A 20,635-nucleotide genomic window follows, 5' to 3' on the forward strand; every position below is an offset into this window, starting at 1 on the left:
GCTGACAAGCATATGAAAATATGCCGAATGTCACTAATCATTAGAGAAATGCAAATCAAAACCACAATGAGATACCATGTCACACCAGTCAGAATGGTTATTAAAAAATAAAAATAATAACAGATTCTAGGGTGGTTGCAGAGAAAAGAGAATGCTTATACACTGCTGATGGGAGTGTAAAGTAGTTCAGCCATTGTGGAAAGCAGTGTGGCAATTCCTCAAAGAACTTAAAATAGAATTAACATTCAACCTAGCAATCCCATTACTGGGTGTACACCCACAAGAATATAAATTTTTCTACCATAAAGACACATTAATGGATATGTTCATCGCAGCACTATTCATAATAGCAAAGGGATGCAGTCAACCTAAATGCCCATTAATGGTAGACTGAATAAAGGAAATATGGTTCATATACACCAAGGAATACTATACAGCAATAAAAAAAAGTACATGCAGCAACGTCCTTTGCAGAAACAAGCATGGCGCTGGAGTGCATTATCTTTGACAGACTAACACAGGAACCAGTAAACCAAATACTGTATGTTCTCACTTACAAGTGGAAGCTAAATGATGAGAACACATGGACACATAGAGGGGAACAACAGACATGGGACCTATTAGAGGGTGAAGGGTGGAAGGAGAGGAAGGATCATGATTAATACCTGGGTGATGAAATAATCTGTACAAAAACCCCATGACAAAATTTTACTTATATAACAAACCTGCACATGTACCTTTGAACTCAAAATACACGATAAATTTAAAAAAAAAAAAAAAAGGGCCGGGCGCAGTGGCTCAAGCCTGTAATCCCAGCACTTTGGGAGGCTGAGGCAGGCCGATCACGAGGTCAGGAGATCCAGATCATCCTGGCTAACACGCTGAAACTCCGTCTCTACTAAAAATACAAAAAAATTAGCCGGGCTTGGTGGCCGGCGCCTGTAGTCCCAGCTACTCAGGAGGTTGAGGCAGGAGAATGGCGTGAACCCGGAAGGCGGAGCTTGCAGTGAGCCAAGATCGCGCCACTGGACTCCAGCCTGGGCTACAGAGCGAGACTCCGTCTCAAAACAAACAAACAAAAAAGAAAGAAAGAAAGAAGGAAAGGAAGGAAGGAAAGAAAATCAGTCACTCTATTTTCAGAACCATACCTAGTAGTAAGTTTGTATGGTATTATGTTATTTTAAATAGAGTGAGACTTAAGTACCCTCCCTCCGGGGGCTTAGGGAGTGGCGAAAGAAAGAAATGTGGCAGCATTTTTGGCTATTACAGTAAATGTGATGCACTATGGGTATTTTATCCTTAGCCCAGGGTGCTAAAGATTCTGCAATGAACTGAGCAAATGTGCACAACTCATACTTTCAACCAAAAGGCAATAAATCAATGTTATAAAATAGTAACTAAATAAAATATTGTAAATCTTTAAAAAGATGAGGATTTGGGTGAGGCAAATGAGAATAAATTTAGGAAGGGGAAATGTCTGATACTTTCACTTTGCTTACAGAGGTAGCATTTATGAAAACTTATGATATCTTTATTTAGAAAGTAGGAATGACATATATATTATTTTTATTCCCAAATAGACCACTTTAATATATTCAGGTACACAATATATTCCTTAGCACAAATCTATTGCTGGAGTTCCTGAGTAAAACTTTTTAATGGGATGCTGTCATACATCTTTGATCACTTCTAGTTCTTTTTCAATGTTTACAGATGAAGCATTATCAGTAGGCCATTTCCTGAATCTTTTACTGCTCTTCTTGATGAGTTGACTCCACATTTCATATCAGAGAGCATCACTAAGATCCTCAGTGACACTGAATTTGGCCAGGCAGCTGCTAATAAGGATATTGTCTTAACTCCAGTAATCAGAATACCATACACACAAATCCTAAATTACCAGAGCTTTAGCAGAAGCATTATGGCATTTTAGAAATTAAGTTTGGAAATGTCATATGTTTAGAAATCTATAACCTGATTTTATTATTTTAATGTCCATGTGAGGAGAAATTACTCCGCCTTTTTCTTTTTGTTTTTAAAGACTAAAACCCCAGAGACAGACAGAGCTGAATTATCTAGAAATGCCAGAGGCAAAACGTGTATTACATCCTGGATCAGTAATTAAAATTAAGCAGGAGGTCCATTGGGTTTAATCTCAGGGATAAATGGAGACCAGTGCTTAAGTTTCACTGAAATTCTACATCTCATATCTAATTCAAAAAGCTTATTCTGTGAAAATGAAACAACTTTGTTTTTAAAAGAGAAAAGTGATAAGTTAAATAGGCTAGCTCCAATTATGGAAATGAGCCAATTAAATCTCATCTTACTAGGGCCCAATCATGTTGGTTATCTAAGACTAATTATAGTAATGAGGCTGTTAAAACATAATTTGAATTATCACAATATACTCTTTGATGATTTAATTGAATTATTATTATTTTATGATTTAATGAAATGCTCAGCAATGAACTATAAAATTATATTGCTCTATACTATAAAAAGAAATACCATCAACTTGGTACCAAAACATCTGTGTGGAAGGAAATGGTTCAACCCAATCTGCTTGGAATGTTGCATATATTTCATTTAATCACCAAACTATGAAAATGAATTTTTCCTATTCATATGCATGTATGATTAAGCATGGGGAATAGGAGGGGTTTTGTTCATTAGATTAAATTATAGATATAGAAAACATTTCAATGAATGAAGTTAGTTGTAAAGTCATAGCTTGCTAGTTATTTTCTCAAACATGTATTTAGATAATTACAAAGCTTAATATGCCTACAAATCCTGCCTTTTATTTATAGTGTTAAGATCATACTTATTTTGGATTTTCTGGATTATACTTTTGATCAACCAAATGAACTCAACCAATGTCCTTTCTCAATCTCTTGCAAGAGATCCTAGTGACCACATGGTTTAATATAAATAGTTTTTTTTTTTTTTTTTTTTTTACTTTATATAGTTCAGCTTCTCAGAAACTTCACTGAAGTTATTGATTGTTGTGCTTTGGTGGGCTTAATGACCATTGTCTACTATGTGTGCATATTAACTACATAAAAGCATGTTTCTCCTTGTTCCATAAGTTATGTTATCAGGTGATGTCAACAAGAGGTGGTGAATATTTTCTGGTGGTGGATATTCTGTTATGAAACTGTAAATTATTAAGTGGTTTCTAACGAGGGGAAGATTTGAGAAGTGGTACTTTTGTCTACAAGATAATGGTGGTTTTTTTTTGGATTTTGTTTTGTTTTGTTTTTTCAGGTAAAGCAGAGTAAGTAGGAAGTATTTCAAGGTTTTGAAAATCAGGATACTCAGAGTTGCCTAAAACCTCCTGAAGTATTCAAGACAGCATCGTGTTCTACTGATTATTGTTCCTCTTCTTTGACAACTAGCTTTCTTAGATAAAAATCTACATGCTTTTATCTTTATTCCTCCAGCTGACTTCTTACAAGAGAACACTAGTCCCCTTAAAAAGCTACATTACTATAGGTTCCAGAAATGTATTCCACAATATTCATGTTGGATCTCCTCAAACACGCAGTCTGGAAAGCCTTGTGTGACTTGGTCCTTGCTTGTATGTCTGCTTTACTTCCTATAATTCCCCTTCTTACATTCTACAGTTTACAAATCCTACACAATTTATACCTCATAATTATCCTGGTCTTTCTCATTCATTCTTAACAAATCTTATAACCTATAAGTATAATGTCTTCTAATCCTTGCCCACGTGGCAAAATTCTGACTGATTGTTCAAGAAACTCCTCAATAACTGCCTTTTCTATGAAGTTGCCTCTGAATTCCCTAGCATTACAAAGCAGTCTTTCTTCTATGCTCTATGATAGATGCATTATTTAGTTTTCCAAATTTCATTTTTTCATTAGCTGTTCGTTTTCTTTCTTATAACATTCACTTTATTATATTTAAGTTCTTCAACATTAGGGTCAGGAAATAGATTTTTATATTTTTATCCTTAGTCTGAGCAAATTATCTGCACTTCAGTACATACCAATAATATTTTCTTGAATAAAGAAATGGATATATAAGAGTAAAAACTTGCCAACATATTTCATCCAAAAAAAGAAGTATAGTTGTCTTTTGTAAGCACATAGCCTTAAGGTCAATCTTAATAATAAATTCATCTTTTTTATAGTTGCTTCATTACCATTACCATTATCATCATAACAACTGATCTCATCATATTCTTGGGTATATTACTTTACATATACTCAATAAGGCAATATAAATTATTTCTGCCATTTTAAAATTTTGGGACATTATTAAAAAATTGTTCTATTTTTGAAATGCAAAGAGAAAATAAAAGGGAAAAAATAGTTGACAATATCCAAGAACTGTTGGACAATTTCATTACATGCAATTGGAATACCATAACTAGAAAAAGGTCAGAATAGAATAAATATTGGAAATAGTAATGGTCAATAATTTTGCAAAATTAGTGACAGACACAAAACTATAGATCCAGGGAGCTCAGAGAACACCAAGCAAGAGTTATATACACACATTTGTATATATAAACTTTGTACTCAGGCATATCATATTCAAACTGTAGAAGACCAAAAACAATAAGGAAAACTTTAAAGTGGCCAGTGACTAGAGGAACAAGGATGAGAATTACATTGAACTCCTAATCAGAAACCTTGCAAGAAAGGAAAGACTAGGGCAAAATTTTGAAAGTATTTGCTTATTTATTATTCTATACCTAACAAAATTATCTATAAAAAGTAAACGATAAATAATTGCTCAGACAAACTAAAACTGAGGAATTCATCAACAGTGGATCTTCCTTGAAAAAAAAAATATGAAAAGAAGTTTAAAACCTACATAAAGACAGAAAAAAACTTTTCATACTAATGTAAATACATAGATGAACATTTTAATGAATGATGGAGAAGACACAAATTGTCAGTGTAGAAGAAGTACAAATAATTTCTGTGGATATTCCTCCCTATATGAGGTATAGCATAACTCCTGCTTCTTAAGTGTGGGCTGTGCTTACTGACTTCCATGTACAGTAGAGTATCACAGTTAGATACCACAACAATTAGTAACTTTTTTTTTTTTTGAGACAGAGTCTTGCTTGGTCACCCAGGCTGGAGTGCAGTGGCACAATCTGGGCTCACTGAAACCTCCGCCTCACGGGTTCAAGCAATTTTCGTACCTCAGGCTCCACAGTAGCTGGGATTACAGGCATGTGCTACCAGGCCCAGCTAATTTTTTGTATTTTTAGTAGAGACAGGGTTTTGCTATGTTGGCCAGACTGATCTCAAACTCCTGGCTTCAAGTGATCCACCCACCTTAGCCTCCCAAAGTGCTGGGATTACCGGCATGAGCCACCGTGCCTTGCCAACCATCAGTCATTTTAAAAAATCTATTCATGCATAAGACTAGATTATGAGTTACGTATAGGAAGAGGCTATATTTGTGGGTAACTTTAAAGTAGAGAAATCTGCAAAATATTACCTCAGCCAGGTGATCAAGGTCATCATCAATAGCCATAAATCATGTTAGTAGTATGTTATCTTGATACAGCATGATGGAAATGCCACTTTACCTTGTTATCCTCCTTCCTAAATTCCAGAAAACCAGTCTGGTAGTGAGAATAACATCCAAAAATTTCAATAAAGGGTGATCCTAAAAAATTCCTGAGCATTATTAATTGCGCAGACTGTCAAAGTCATGAAAAATAGGAAACATTGTTATGAAATGTCACAGTTTAAAGGAACCCATAAGGAGACGTAAAAACTTAATGTAATATTGATTCCTGGAATGGAGTCCTGGAATGGAAAAAGGACATTAGGTAAAATACTAAGTATGTCTAAATAAGGTATGGGCTTTTCTTAACAATAATGTATTAGTATTGGTTAATTAATCATAAAAGATATACAGTGGTAATGGACAATGTTGATAATAGGGGAAACTAGGAGTGGGGTAGATGGAAACCATCTATACTACCATCACAATTTTTCTGCAAATATAAAACTATCCTAAAGATAAATTATTCAAAATTAAAACCCAGTTTTTAATCATGCAATTATCTGTTTAAAAGATTTATTTAAAGTCAAGACTTAGAAGCTATCAAGTACTTGATAAAAATTAACACCAGTTATCACTAACCATGGTGTCATGTACTTCAGTCTGACTCCTATTATAAGGGTTCATTCAAATTTTGGCAGAGATGGTAAATGCCAGTTGATATCTGAAGCAACTTGAGGTCTGCAGATTATTACTGGCCTTTGATGAAATATTGCACTTCCCACTAGCCTAATAGCATGGTAAATGATCTCACTTCCACCCTAATGAAGAAGAATGCATTCATCGTTTTCGGTTTTAAAATCCATTCTCTATGAGCACTTAATTGACAATTAGTAGGCATTAATAAGGAAATTATGTTGTAAACTGGCAATTAGCACTAAACCATAATTTTATAGCATCAAAAATCACAATATTTACTGCCCTTGTAATTTAAAATACTAAAACGTATACAAGCATTTTTGTGTCCTAACACCAAAACCCAATGTGGTGTTGATCTCATCACAAAAGAGAGATAGACATGTGGGAATGGGAGAAATACTGAGGACATACTGGAAATGAGAAGGTACTGTTATCTAAGTTTCACTCATAACTTCTCAGAGGCTTGGTGAACCATGTTCTTCATCTTAGAATAACTTTTATACAATATATCAGATCTTGAAAGCAGAACTGAATTTCTCATATTCTAAGAACACTTATGATTAGATAGACCAACAATCAGTAATTTTAAAGTTCCTTTTATGCATAAATCGTTTACCATGCTGGACTATAGGTTACATAAAGGAAGAGGTTATGTTTTGGTTCTCTTAGAATTTCTTAAAATGTCTAGGACTACCAAGTAATTAATTTTTTTAAATCATCATACTGCAAAAATTGCTTTTTAAATTTTCTGTCCCTTCATCCCTCATCTTATCCTGATGTTTTTAAGAGATCTTTCTACTTGAAGAATCTAATTATCTCAGTATCTAGGTCCTTCTGCCTATAAATAAATTTTCTGAAAGATACATGATTTACCGACACACTCCTTAACTCATAACCTGCCTAGAATATCCATCACCCTACTCTTCCTGCCTGGGCTTGCTCCTATTTGAGTGCCATTTGACAACTACCTAAAAATGTGTGACTAAATATTCCATCATCCTTGCCTCAACCAATGTTTCTGGTTAAATTGTTTCTCAAAGTTGGCTCAACTAAATACTGAGTTTATGAGGAGATACTATTGTGAAATGGACAAAACTCTATAGAGAAGAAATCTATTTTCCTCACCCATCACAAGGTTCACTGCTGACACCCTTATAGCAAACCACAGGTTAATGGAAGAAAGGCATATAACATTTATTTAGCCAAATTTTTACATGACCCAGGAGCTGTCAGAAATAAAGGCCCAAGAACTCAGGGAAAACTATTTTAAGCTTATATTCAATGAAGACTGGAGAATTGTATAGAAATATGATTGGACAAAAGGAGTTATGATCTAATGGTAATAAACAGAGAAACTTAGCAAGGCCTGTCTATTCAAATTCTTCTTGGTATCTCTGTGCTTTCATTTCTTTCCTCTGGATATAGGGCAGGACATCTGTCACATGAGTGTCTTATGATGAACTTTCAGTGGAAGTAGGTCCGAGAATTCTCTATGGCCTGTCTTCACACAGACAGGTGGAAGAAAGTAACAGAATGATCTTTCTGCTTCTGTTGTTTCCTCAATTTCCTTCAGCTTAAAATACCAAATATGTAAAAATGCCATATTTTTGGGTATCATGTTCTGAGTCGTCTAATCTCTGGCTTCAAATTGCCTGCATTTAAATTCTAGTTCTACCTCTAGTGATATGACTAGAATAAGCTGCTTATGTATCTAACCCTCGGTTTTCTCATATGTACAATGGAGGTAATAATAGTTCCTATTTCATAGGATGATGTGATTTAATGGTATGATGCACGAAAAGCACTTAGAATAATTCCTGGAACACAGATCTTATGTTAGTTAAGAACATCATTCTCATTAAATGCCTCATTACTCTAAGAAGTGTGCCTAATTTGCATCCCAAAGTGGTAAATGTCTCTTCTCACCATACTTTTCTTCATACTACCTATAATGCTAAAGATCTGTTTTTTGGATACTATTTCCCATGTTGTTTATTGCTGAACTAACATTATTCCAGATAATGGTATATGCCTTCATTTTTATTATTTGGTTAGCTTTTGGCTTCTGTCAGTGTTCTATAACACAATATTATCATGTACTAGAGTTGTGGCCTAACTCTAAAGAGAAATATTCTTACGGCATCTGATATGTTCTTTAATAATATCTTTCCTCATAGAAAACTTATGATCACGCATTTTGGCTAATGTTTCAGTTTTAGATGTTAACTCATTTGGGTACTCTAAAAGCGTCATGTTAAAAGCATATTTATTTTTTATTGCTTGCAGGTATGTATTCAGCTATTACTTTAGACTACCATCAGTCTAAAACCTACCTGTACTCATGGCATGTAGCACTGATTTGTTTTCAAATCCTGAGTGGGGGACATCAAAATATAACCCTTTCGGCTGGGCACAGTGGCACACACCTGTAATCCTAGCTCTTTGGGATGCCGAGGCAGGTGGATCATGAGGTCAAGAGATCGAGACCATCCTGGCCAACATGGTGAAACCTTGTCTCTACTAAAAATACAAAAATTAGCTGGGAATGGTGGCATGCGCCTGTAATACCAGCTACTCTGGAGGCTGAGGCAGGAGAATTGCTTGAACCCGGGAGGCAGAGGTTGCAGTGAGCCAAGGTCGTGCCACTGGATTCCAGCCTGGCGACAGAGCGAGACACCATCTCAAAAAAGAAAAAAACAAATATATAACCCTTTCCTTTGAAAATACTTTTATCAGGACATTGAATTATCCAACTGTATTAGTCCTCCAAAATTCACACAATTCAAAATTTGAGTCATCAGTAGTATAGTCATTATTTTTTTGTTTTCTATTCTTATATAGAGGGGTTTTGAATAGATTTTGAGCAATGACCACTATTTTCCTTATTATTATGCCTAAATTATACAATTCCATGAAGATAATATAATAGAAAGGAAGCTTAATGGCCAATTCAATCTTCTAATGAGGCATTAATAACCACTGAAACTTAAAGTCCAATTCTGCAATGAAAGTTTTCTAATATTCTTTTTTTATGTCATTTTGCTGATTTTAGGTAATTTTTAGAGCTTAAAGTGAAATATAGTGTGGAAATGAGAAAGATATAATTTATCCAACATTCAAAAAATAAAAACTAGGATATAAAATCTGTCTAGTATTTAATACGAGTTAGAAGAATAAAAGAAAATGGGGCATAATGAGTGGTAGTTTAAATATTCTCTTACTTTCCTCCGACTTGGTGCCAAAATAGTATCTTAAGGATAAACATAAGTTCTAAAGAAGTTTGTTATTTTACTAATTTCTTTATTGCATTTTTTCCAGCTGTGAAATTCCTCCAAGAAACAAAAACCCTCTTAGAAGGCTAATCAATATAAACCCTGACTTCTAGAAATAATTCTAAAACCAATACTGCCGATGCATTTGTAACACGCAGGAAGCTAAGTTCATGGGTAGCAAAGACCAAATTGTAAATGAATATATTGCTGCTACAATGCATAATATTTTTGAATACTCAGAAAATTCTGAACAGCAACTTACTCATATCCTATTGGGACCTCAAAATATCTTATATCCAGCATCACATTAATCCCTATAATGAATAAGCTGGTGTAACGAGAAGAGAAAAAAATTAGTATTTCCTGGGAAATAAAGCTAAGTGTCAAGCTGCTTACCAAATAATATATTGCACTAGAAAAGTGGAAAAAGGCTCATGTTTTCATTGTTAATATTGTGCTTCTATGTATAAAACTACATTTCATTCCAGGATAGTTATTACTATGGCTTAGCAAATTTAAAATTATAACTTAAATGTAAATATTTTAGAATTTTGGAAATTGATTAGTCTTAGTGTGTTAGAATATTCTTTAGAATATTTAAAATACATATTTTATTGGTCTGAGTTGGATTACTTTTAAATTTCATATTGGGAAAACAATCAATATCCATGTACATGTTATTAAATTTCTCTAACATGCATGTTAATTTTAATTAAAATATTTAATACATGATTCCAAAAATAGCTTAATGTTTTAAACATTATATTATGGCTGTGTTTCTGTAAATTAGCAAATAATATATATGCAGAATAATGTGATTAAATTTATATTACATAGCAATTCAATAGAAGATCAAAGAGAATAAGTTGTGCTTGTGATTGTAATCCTTTTTGGTAGCAGTTACTTTAACCTACATGTGAATTGTTTCTATTATTTAATTATTCCAAATTAATACCTAATATTTTAACTTTCAACAGTAATATGACAAGGATAATTATTAATTTCACAATAGTTATTCATATCATTAAAATTTTAGAGACTCTTCATTGGGATTTCCACTTTACAGTAATTTTCAAACTTAACTAAATAATGCAAGCAGGGATAAGTACACCATAGATACCATACCATAATTATTATTGTATTATATGTTATTATTATTTGTTAATTATTATAAACAATTTATTATTTGTTATTGTTATTTTGTTATTTATATATTAAGAAATGTACTAGGGGAATTTTTAGCAGGGCCATTTGTTGGCTAACTTAAGTATTTTAATTATTTTGCTCTGAAAATACATTGGTATAATATTAAATACAGTAGCATGTGGATCAGTCCTTTTCCGGTGCTTTAAGCGTCATTTTATGTAACAAAAGCTATGGACCAAATTGGAACCTTATTATACTGTGTTTTAACAAGATGGTAATTATCATTGTAATGTGTGTTTTTATTTTTCTTTTGGCACTTTTCAATGCCCTATTTGCTCTGCAAGCTGGTTTGGGAATAGCACAGAAAACTCTGGCTGTCCCATGGTTAGTGAAGAAAAAAGGAAAACGATACCAGGGTTAAATAACTTCATTTATTTAGAACCTGTATCTTAATTCTTTTTTTTTTTTTCTCAAAGTATGTCGGACCTGATACTTTATCATTTCATTTGTTACCCAGGTCATCAGTCATAATCTGAATGAGGCGATAGACTAAAAGAACATTAAATAAACAAATATATGCAAACTCATGGTTTCATCCAGTCAAACCTGGACTTTGAAATACAATTTTGGTTTTCAGATAAGGATTAATAAAGATTCATTGAGTTAAGGTTGTGAAACAGCTATTTGATTCTGGTGTAAAACTAATTTATATTGAAAATATAAGTTCACATACCTAGTTAATATTGGCAATGTGTATCAATCAAGAGGAAAATTACTTTTATCTTTACCCCAATTGTTCATGATCTTTTTTTTTATTATTTGGAATAGCATTTCCAAAATCTATGTAAGTAGTCTTATTTTATATTTCTCTAAGGCATAACTATATTATAATTTTGTGGACTAGGCTAAATAAAGTTTTCTTAGCATCCTTTTGTCCAGCTAAGTGCTTGTGACTTTAATGGCAACTATTACTTATTACCACTAATTTGCCATTTTTTAAAACTTTGCATTTGTGATACTTGATATGTTTTTCTGTGGCTTTTGATCTTAAAAACAAAAATTAAACAATCCATAAATAAACAGGAGGAAAAAGTATACATAGCTTATGTAACCAAATTAAATGTAAATTGTTTATAGCCAGTGTCTGAAGTTTATAATTTCTTATGGATCATTAATGCTATTTATGCCAAAATCCAGAAATATGTATCTGTGTAAAAACTATTTTATTCTAGTTTCATTGTATGTACCCTGAAAATAAGATTGTGATATAAATGTGTCACCAATTGAAAATGTATAGGTGAAGTTATTTTTTAATCATGTAATTAACTATATTGAGTTATATAAAATAAATTTTCATCATAAAGTTTGATATGTTTTGACAAACATATACTCCCAATGGCTACCATTCCGTTATCAAAAAGTAAAATATTTTCAGAATCCCCAAAATTTCCTTGGGCCACTTAGCAGCCAAGTGGCTTCAGGTTCATTCAGGCTGTTAATTTATCATTGGTTTATTTCTTTTATTGCTGAGTAGTATTCTATTGCATAGCGGTACCATCACTTGTTAATTTATTCACCTATTGATGAACATTTAGATTGTTTCCAGTTTGGGATTATTATGAATAAAGCTGCTATGAGCAGTCATACAGGATAATTTCTTTCAGTATATGGTTAGTTTATCTTGACAAATACCAAGATGTGATATTGCTGCATTATACCATAATCATGTTGCGGTATGTACTTTGCGGTACCGTATTTTGCAAAACACTAGCAAACTATTTTCTGAGGTAATTGTACCATTTTACATTCACATCAGTGATATGAGTTTTAGTTGATCCATATACTTTCCAATATTTAATATTGTCAGTCATTTAAATGTAGCTATTATAGTGCTTATATATCTAGTTGTAGTTTTAATTTGCATTTCCCTAATGACAAATTATATTGAGCACAGCTTAATTTGCTTACTGGCTAGTTATAAGTCTTCTCTTGTGAAGTGCCTTTTCAAACATTTTGCACATTTGTGACTTGGTTTTTAAATTATGACTGAGTTATAGAAGGCTTTAATATACCCTAGATGCAAGTTCTTTCCCAGACATATGTATTTTGTGTATTTTATCTCATTTTCATATGTCTTTGAATCAGAGGTATTTTATTTGATTGTTTATCATTTTTTTCCTAAAATTTGCTTGTATTTATATCATTTAAAAAGGCTTTTTCAACTCCAAGATTACGCGGATTTTTTTCTGTCTTATTTTTCCACATACTTTATAGATAGGTCTAAGAAAAATGTTAAGATTGTGTGTGTAGTAAGAGTTAAGGTCCATTATTTTTTCTTATAAATAGCTAATTGTTCCACCACTATTTGATGAAAATACTATTCTTTCCCCCATTGGAAAACGTTGGTGTATTTGTAAAAAAGTAAATAAACATATTTATGTGGGTCAGTTTCTCAACTCTCTATTCTGTTCCACTGATCTGTAAGCTATATCTTTATTCCAACATACTGTCTCGATTATGGTAGCATTATAGTATGCTTGGAAATCTGTCAAATATCCTGTAATTTTCTTCCTCTGTTTCAAAATAATATCAATCATTCTATGTTCTTTGTAATTTCACATAAATTTTAGAATCAGTTGGTTAATTTCAGCAAAAAAATAAAACTCCTAGTATTTTCATTATGATTACATTGAGTTTATAGAGCAATTTGAGTGGAACTACAAACCACTGCTCAATGAAATAAAAGAGGATACAAACAAATGGAAGAACATTCCATGCTCATGGGTAGGAAGAATCAATATTGTGAAAATGGCCATAGTGCCCAAGGTAATTTATAGATTCAATGCCATCCCCATCAAGCTACCAATGACTTTCTTCACAGAATTGGAAAAAACTACTTTAAAGTTCATATGGAACCAAAACAGAGCCCGCATTGCCAAGTCAATCCTAAGCCAAAAGAACAAAGCTGGGGGCATCATGCTACCTGACGTCAAACTATACTACAAGGCTACAGTAACTAAAACAGCATGGTACTGGTACCAAAACAGACATATAGACCAATGGAACAGAACAGAGCCCTCAGAAATAATGCCGCATATCTACAACCATCTGATCTTTGACAAACCTGACAAAAACAAGAAATGGGGAAACGATTCCCTGTTTAATAAATGGTGCTGGGAAAACTGGCTAGCCATATGTAGAAAGCTGAAACTGGATCCCTTCCTTACACCTTATACAAAAATTAATTCAAGATGGATTAAAGACTTAAATCTTAGATCTAAAACCATAAAAACTGTAGAAGAAAACCTAGGCAATACCATTCAGGACATAGGCATGGGCAAGGACTTCATGTCTAAAACACCAAAAGCAATGGCAACAAAAGTCTGACAAATGGGATCTAATTAAACTAAAGAGCTTCTGCACAGCAAAAGAAACTACCATCAGAGTGAACAGGCAACCTACAGAATGAGAGAAAATTTTTGCAATCTACTCATCTGACAAAGGGCTAATATCCAGAATCTACAATGAACTCAAACAAGTTTACAAGAAACAAACAAACAACCCCATCAAAAAGTGGGCAAAGGATATGAACAGATGCTTCTCAAAACAAGACATTTATGTAGCCAACAGACACATGAAAAAATGCTCATCATCACTGGCCATCAGAGAAATGCAAATCAAAACCACAATGAGATACCATCTCACACCAGTTAGAATGGCAATCATTAAAAAGTCAGGAATCAACAGGTGCTGGAGAGGATGTGGAGAAATAGGAACACTTTTACACTGTTGGTGGGACTGCAAACTAGTTCAACCATTGTGGAAGTCAGTGTGGCGATTCCTTAGGGATCTAGAACTAGAAATACCATTTGACCCAGCCATCTCATTACTGGGTATATACCCAAAGGACTGTAAATCATGCTGCCATAAAGACACATGCACACGTATGTTTATTGCGGCACTATTCACAATAGCAAAGACTTGGAACCAAGCCAAATGTCCATCAATGATAGACTGGATTAAGAAAATGTGGCACGTATACACCATGGAATACTATGCAGCCATAAAAAATGATGAGTTCATGTCCTTTGTAGGGACATGGATGAAGCTGGAAACCATCATTCTCAGCAAACTGTCGCAAGGACAAAAAACCAAACACCACATGTTCTCACTCATAGGTGGGAATTGAACAATGAGAACACATGGACACAGGAAGGGGAACATCACACACCAGGGCCTGTTGTGGGGTGGGGGGAGGGGGGAGGGATAGCATTAGGAGATATACCTAATATTAAATGACGAGTTAATGGGTGCAGCACACCAACATGGCACATGTATACATATGTAACTAACCTGCACATTGTGCACATGTACCCTAAAAGTTAAAGTATTAAAAAAATTTAAAAATAAATAAATAAATAAATAAATGTTCAATTTATGAACATAGAACATTTGTTCATATATATAGGTCTTCTTTATTCTGTCAGCAATGTTATAATTTTCAGTGTACATATCTCATACATATTTTTTCAAATGTCTTCCTAAGAATTTTTCCTACATTTCCAATGCTATCAAATTTGATTTTTTCTTACATTATTTTCTCATTATTTGTTTTTTTTATGAACATACAGTTAAATTCAGTCATTAACTCTAGGAGTTCTTTTTTAGTTTTCCTGGAATATTCTATGTATATAAATTATGAATAGGTACGGTTCCACTTTTTTTCTCCCAATTTGTTTATCTTATTTCCTTTTCTTGATTCATTGCCCTTTTTATGGACTCTAATACAGTGTTGATGATAATTAGTCAGAATAAATGTCTTGTTTCCAATCTTAGAAAGAAAGCATTTTGTCTTTCACCATTAAGTGTGATTTTCAGTGTACATTATTTTGTATATGCTCTTTGTTAGATTAAGGTAGTTTCTCAAGATGGATGGTAAATCCTATGATTTCTTTCATCTCTATTCCATTAATATAAGCAATTACACTGATTAATTTTGAATATGAAACAACCTTACATTCTCTCTGACTTGGATGATCAAAACTCAGAGGTCTCCTAGGACTTTGTGAGCTCTGGAAATTGTTCATCTTTTAACTTCATGCTACCTGCTCTTTTCCTAGTCTGCTGAAGCCTCAACAGAGCCACATTTGGTTCAGCATCTAATCAAAGACTCGAGGTGTCCCCTATGGAGAGCTCTATCTTATTGTTTCTTCATCCTCTCCTATACTCTACCTGTAAATTCCAGCTTCCTTAGGCCCTCCACGCTCTGATCTCTGGCTCTTCTGTTCAGTGAGAGCACCGCACTCAGCATGGGTTCCCTTTCTTGGAAAGAAAGGAAACCAAATTTGTTTTCTTTTTCTCAGAGATAACAATCCTGTGCCTCCTGTTGATCAATGCTGAAAAGTTTATTTATTTTGTTTATTTTTGAAAAATTAGGATATAATGGGAGGAAAAATCTAGGACTGTTTACTTCATCATGTCCAGGAGTCTAATTTTCATGGTAATACTCAAGGAAGCTATAATACTTAAATAAAAATAATGCATTTCTTTTGGGATACTTTTTCCTCATCCTGTGGAGAAAAGTCCAAACTAACAAATGAATTATTGTTGGAATTTCTTTCTTTTTAACAGTCCAGAAGTTTTTAATATATTTACATAATTGTGCAACTGTCACCACTATCTAATCTTAGAACATTTTTGTCACCCTCATAAGCCACCCCATATCCATGAGCAGTCACTCTCCATTCCCCTTGAGCCCCCAACCCCTGTCAAATACTAATCTACTTTCTCTATATATGTATTTTCCCATTCTGGACATTTCACATAAATGCAATCATACAGTGTGATATTTTGTGCCTGGTGTCTTTCACGTAGCATGTTTTCAAGGTTCATCATATTATAGCCCATGTCAGCACTTCAGTTCTTTTTAGAGATGAATAATATTCGATTGTCTAGTTACAGACATGCTACATTTTGTTAATTACCATCAGCTGATGAATATTTTGACTAGAATTCAAGCACCATACTTTCATTTTTAACCTTTCATTTTGAATTACTTTCACACTGTTGGAAAATTAGTGCAATTATTTCTTATACGCCCTTCTCCCAGATTTCCCAATTATTAACATCTTATATAATCACAGTACAATGATCAAACATTGATACAATACTCTTATCTCATCTAAAGACCTTATTCAAATTTCTCCCTTTGTTGTACTAACATTCTTTTTCTAGTACAGGATCCAACCCAGGATCACATAAGGGGGTAGGGATAACATTAGGAGATATACCTAATGTAAATAACGAGTTAATGGGTACGGCACACCAACATGGCACAAGTATACATATGTAATAAACCTGCACGTTGTGCACATGAACCCTAGAACTTAAAGTATAATAATAATTTAAAAAAAGACTGGAATTTCTATTCTGACCCATCAAGTTGTATTCTGAATAGTGTAGGGAAGAAAATTTACATATGTGAAGTTGGTTTCCAAAATCTTAGATTTTTATTTGGAGAATGTTCAAACTTTGGTTTTGGCTAAAGCAAGACCAAAATGCGTCGTATCAAATGACTACATATCCTCCCCAAACGCTCATAATTACACTTTAACTATAATTTATGGAGTATTAATTGTGTATTTCTTTCACAATCTAAATATTTATGTCAAGATGTCATTAATGTAATACATGTTGAATCTGTCTCTTTTTTTAAGAGTTGCAGACATATCTTGGATTGTGTTTAGTAGTGAGAGATCAAAGTCAGGTTTGCTTCTCACAAAACTAGGCATGTCTATTTTTTGGTAGAAATAACTATAATTTTATTAGTATAAAATAAATTTCTATATATTTACCTTTCCTTTATGGGGAAATTAGACTTAATTTTACCATTTTAAAAAACAATAGGATAAAATGAAACTAAATTATTCAAGCAATATCATTTTCAAAATAACGTCACCTAAAAATTAATATATTTTAGTAGAATTGGCCATGATTTAGTGAATAAAGCATTCATCTTTTAATGAAATTGGTAAATATACCAATTATTTGTGATTGCCATTCAGGAAGACTCAATCAGAACTAACATAAAAGCTTCCCTATCTAAATGTGTCCATTTCTAATCTTTAAGAAAAAAGAAAATAAATATTTCATGTTTTTATACAGGAATATAATTTTCTTCTGGGAGACAAAATTAATTTTATTTTAGATAAAACATCATATAAGTTTATAAGTTAATATGCATAATTATGTTCATTTTGGCACTATTTGGACCTATGAAAAATTATAGACCACCTGAATACTTTGTAGTAGGGAATCATTAAATAAAAGATGGTCACTATATACCAGTAAAAATAGATACATATCTGTTAACAAAATTTCAAAAATATTATTAAATGAAAAATAGGGTTTCATAAAGATATTTGTAGCATAATATAATTATATAATTTGTCAGAAATCACAGACGCATGATATATATTTCATATGAACACATATCCAAGTATTTGTGTGTGTGTGTATAGATATATAGATAGATTGATAGATAGATAGATAGATAGATAGATAGATAGATAGATAGATATTCACATGCATACACATATATAGACCTAAGATGCTTATTCACCAAATTCATGATCATGGTTGCTTCTTAGGTAGAATAGAGGTATGTGAATGAAAATAAAAGTAACCACATAGTTATCAGTTACATTTCACTTTTCAAAAAAATTAAAATAAGTTATTAAACATGTATCTTACATTATGGTAGTGAATATAAAAATGTTTACTATATAATTCTCTACTTTTCTGATTATGGAAATTGCTTCCATAACAACTAAATATATTTCAATATGCAGATAGTTGTTCAGTAAGTTAACATACTTTTTCAAAAGTGCTTCAAATTAAAATTCGAGATTGTCATTTCACTTTATTAAATATCTTTTAACACATTAATATTGTTGATAATTATTGTCATTATTAAATCTATTAGACTAGTATAAGACAAATTTTTATGATAACGTATGTGAAATTCAATATAATTCATACTAAAGACAGTTAAATTATACTGTTTATTAGTTGAGCTTCTATAATAAATTTTTTGATAGAAAAATACTCTGTCAGTGTACCAGAAGATGTGTAATTTTAGAAAGATTTTAAATTAAAACAGGGAAAAACATGCCATATAAGTTAAAATGTAGTCTCCAAAAGAGATACTTATAATACCTACAAAAATTACCAATAATATCAGCTTAACCTCAAAGAGTTATTTTTTGTGCCATATTTTAATTATCTATCTATCTATCTATCAATCATTTTATTCTCAAAATAATGTCATGAGTTATTCCCAATTGACAGCCAGGTGAGCAAACTGAGGCCCAAAGGGTTTAAGTAATTTGCTGAAAGCTACAAGCTAGTAAGTAGTGAAAGCAGTTTAAATTAAGTCTATTTAACTTAACCACGCCATGTTTTCAAACACCACACCCTACAGACTGTCAAAATATGTCCAAGCAAAAACAAACAAACGAACAAAAAACATGTACTTACTACGTGCCCAGCTTAAAGAGAGAAACTATCTGTTCATTTCAAGCCTTCCATATGTCCTCCTCCAATCACATTTCTCTCCTAAACTTCAAAAGAAAATACCTTCGTTACTTTGTGGAACTCATTCCCTTAGTTTGATTTATGGTATTAATCTCATTTGTATCATCTCATAATAGCATGTAAGACAACAACATATATGGCTTAGTTTTTTTTTTTTTTTTTTAAATTTATTTTTATTTTATTTTTTTATTATACTTTAAGTTTTAGGGTACATGTGCACATTGTGCAGGTTAGTTACATATGTATACATGTGCCATGCTGGTGCGCTGCACCCACTAACTCGTCATCTAGCATTAGGTATATCTCCCAATGCTATCCCTCCCCCCTCCCCCCTCCCCACCACAGTCCCCAGAGTATGATATTCCCCTTCCTGTGTCCATGTGATCTCATTGTTCAATTCCCACCTATGAGTGAGAATATGCGGTGTTTGGCTTAGTTTTATTTGAAATTTTGAATTAATTAAATCATTTCTCATGTATTCCTCTGTGATTTGTTTATTTAGGTTGCAATTTTATGTTCATTGGTGATAATGATGAATCTACAATTCATTTTTACTACACAAATATTTATTTTTGCTTTAAACAGTGTTGATGTTAAAAACATTTTTGTACACATCTTCTGTTCACAACTACAATAGTTTCTGTAATGTATTTACCTAGGTATGAAATTGCTGGTCACAGGATATGGATTATTTCAACTTTTAATGATAATACTGAACTAGTTTCTGTGGTTGTAGAATTATTTTCACTCACAATACTATTTTTACTCTACAACTGGTATTCATCAAAATCATGAATGTAAGTAAATTCATTTGTGTGTCTCATCTACGGGCCTATTATGTGCTCCTACTTTTCTTGATTCTAGATTCTTCTGTTTAGTTAAATCATACTTTATCATGGTCCTTATGATGTGTGCTTAATTTGCATTCAGATGTATCCTTTAATTACCCATCTTTCCTGGCTGCCTGTTAACCTGTAATATTCATTCTTTATTTAACTTAATGCATGTATTGAGTAAGTAATTTCCTATATAGAATGAGTTCAGGGACACAAGAAGCAGCCTGGCGTTCCTTGGATTCCTCTTATGGCTGAAGCCTAAAATTATACAATTATATAATCATAGTTAATATTTATACCTGAAAGCTTTAATATTATAACAAAAACACCAGGGATGTTGAATAATATATATAATTAGCTTTAAGAGGACACAGCTGAATATGCATGTCTGGGGAGATGTAAGCAGTAGAAAGTTTGTGCCCATGGAATAGAAATTTACAGCAGTTTAAGGATAAACTTGAGAGCACAATATGGGCTTTATTTTTATGCTTAATACATATGCTGAGATTGAGGGTGCTAGTGATCAATATTTGCCCCTGTATTCTACTATATAACTTGTTTTATTACTTAAATTACTATATTTTTCTGTCT

The sequence above is a fragment of the Pan troglodytes genome, chromosome 10 (genome assembly GCF_028858775.2).
Source record: "Pan troglodytes isolate AG18354 chromosome 10, NHGRI_mPanTro3-v2.0_pri, whole genome shotgun sequence".
Classification (NCBI taxonomy): domain Eukaryota; kingdom Metazoa; phylum Chordata; class Mammalia; order Primates; family Hominidae; genus Pan; species Pan troglodytes.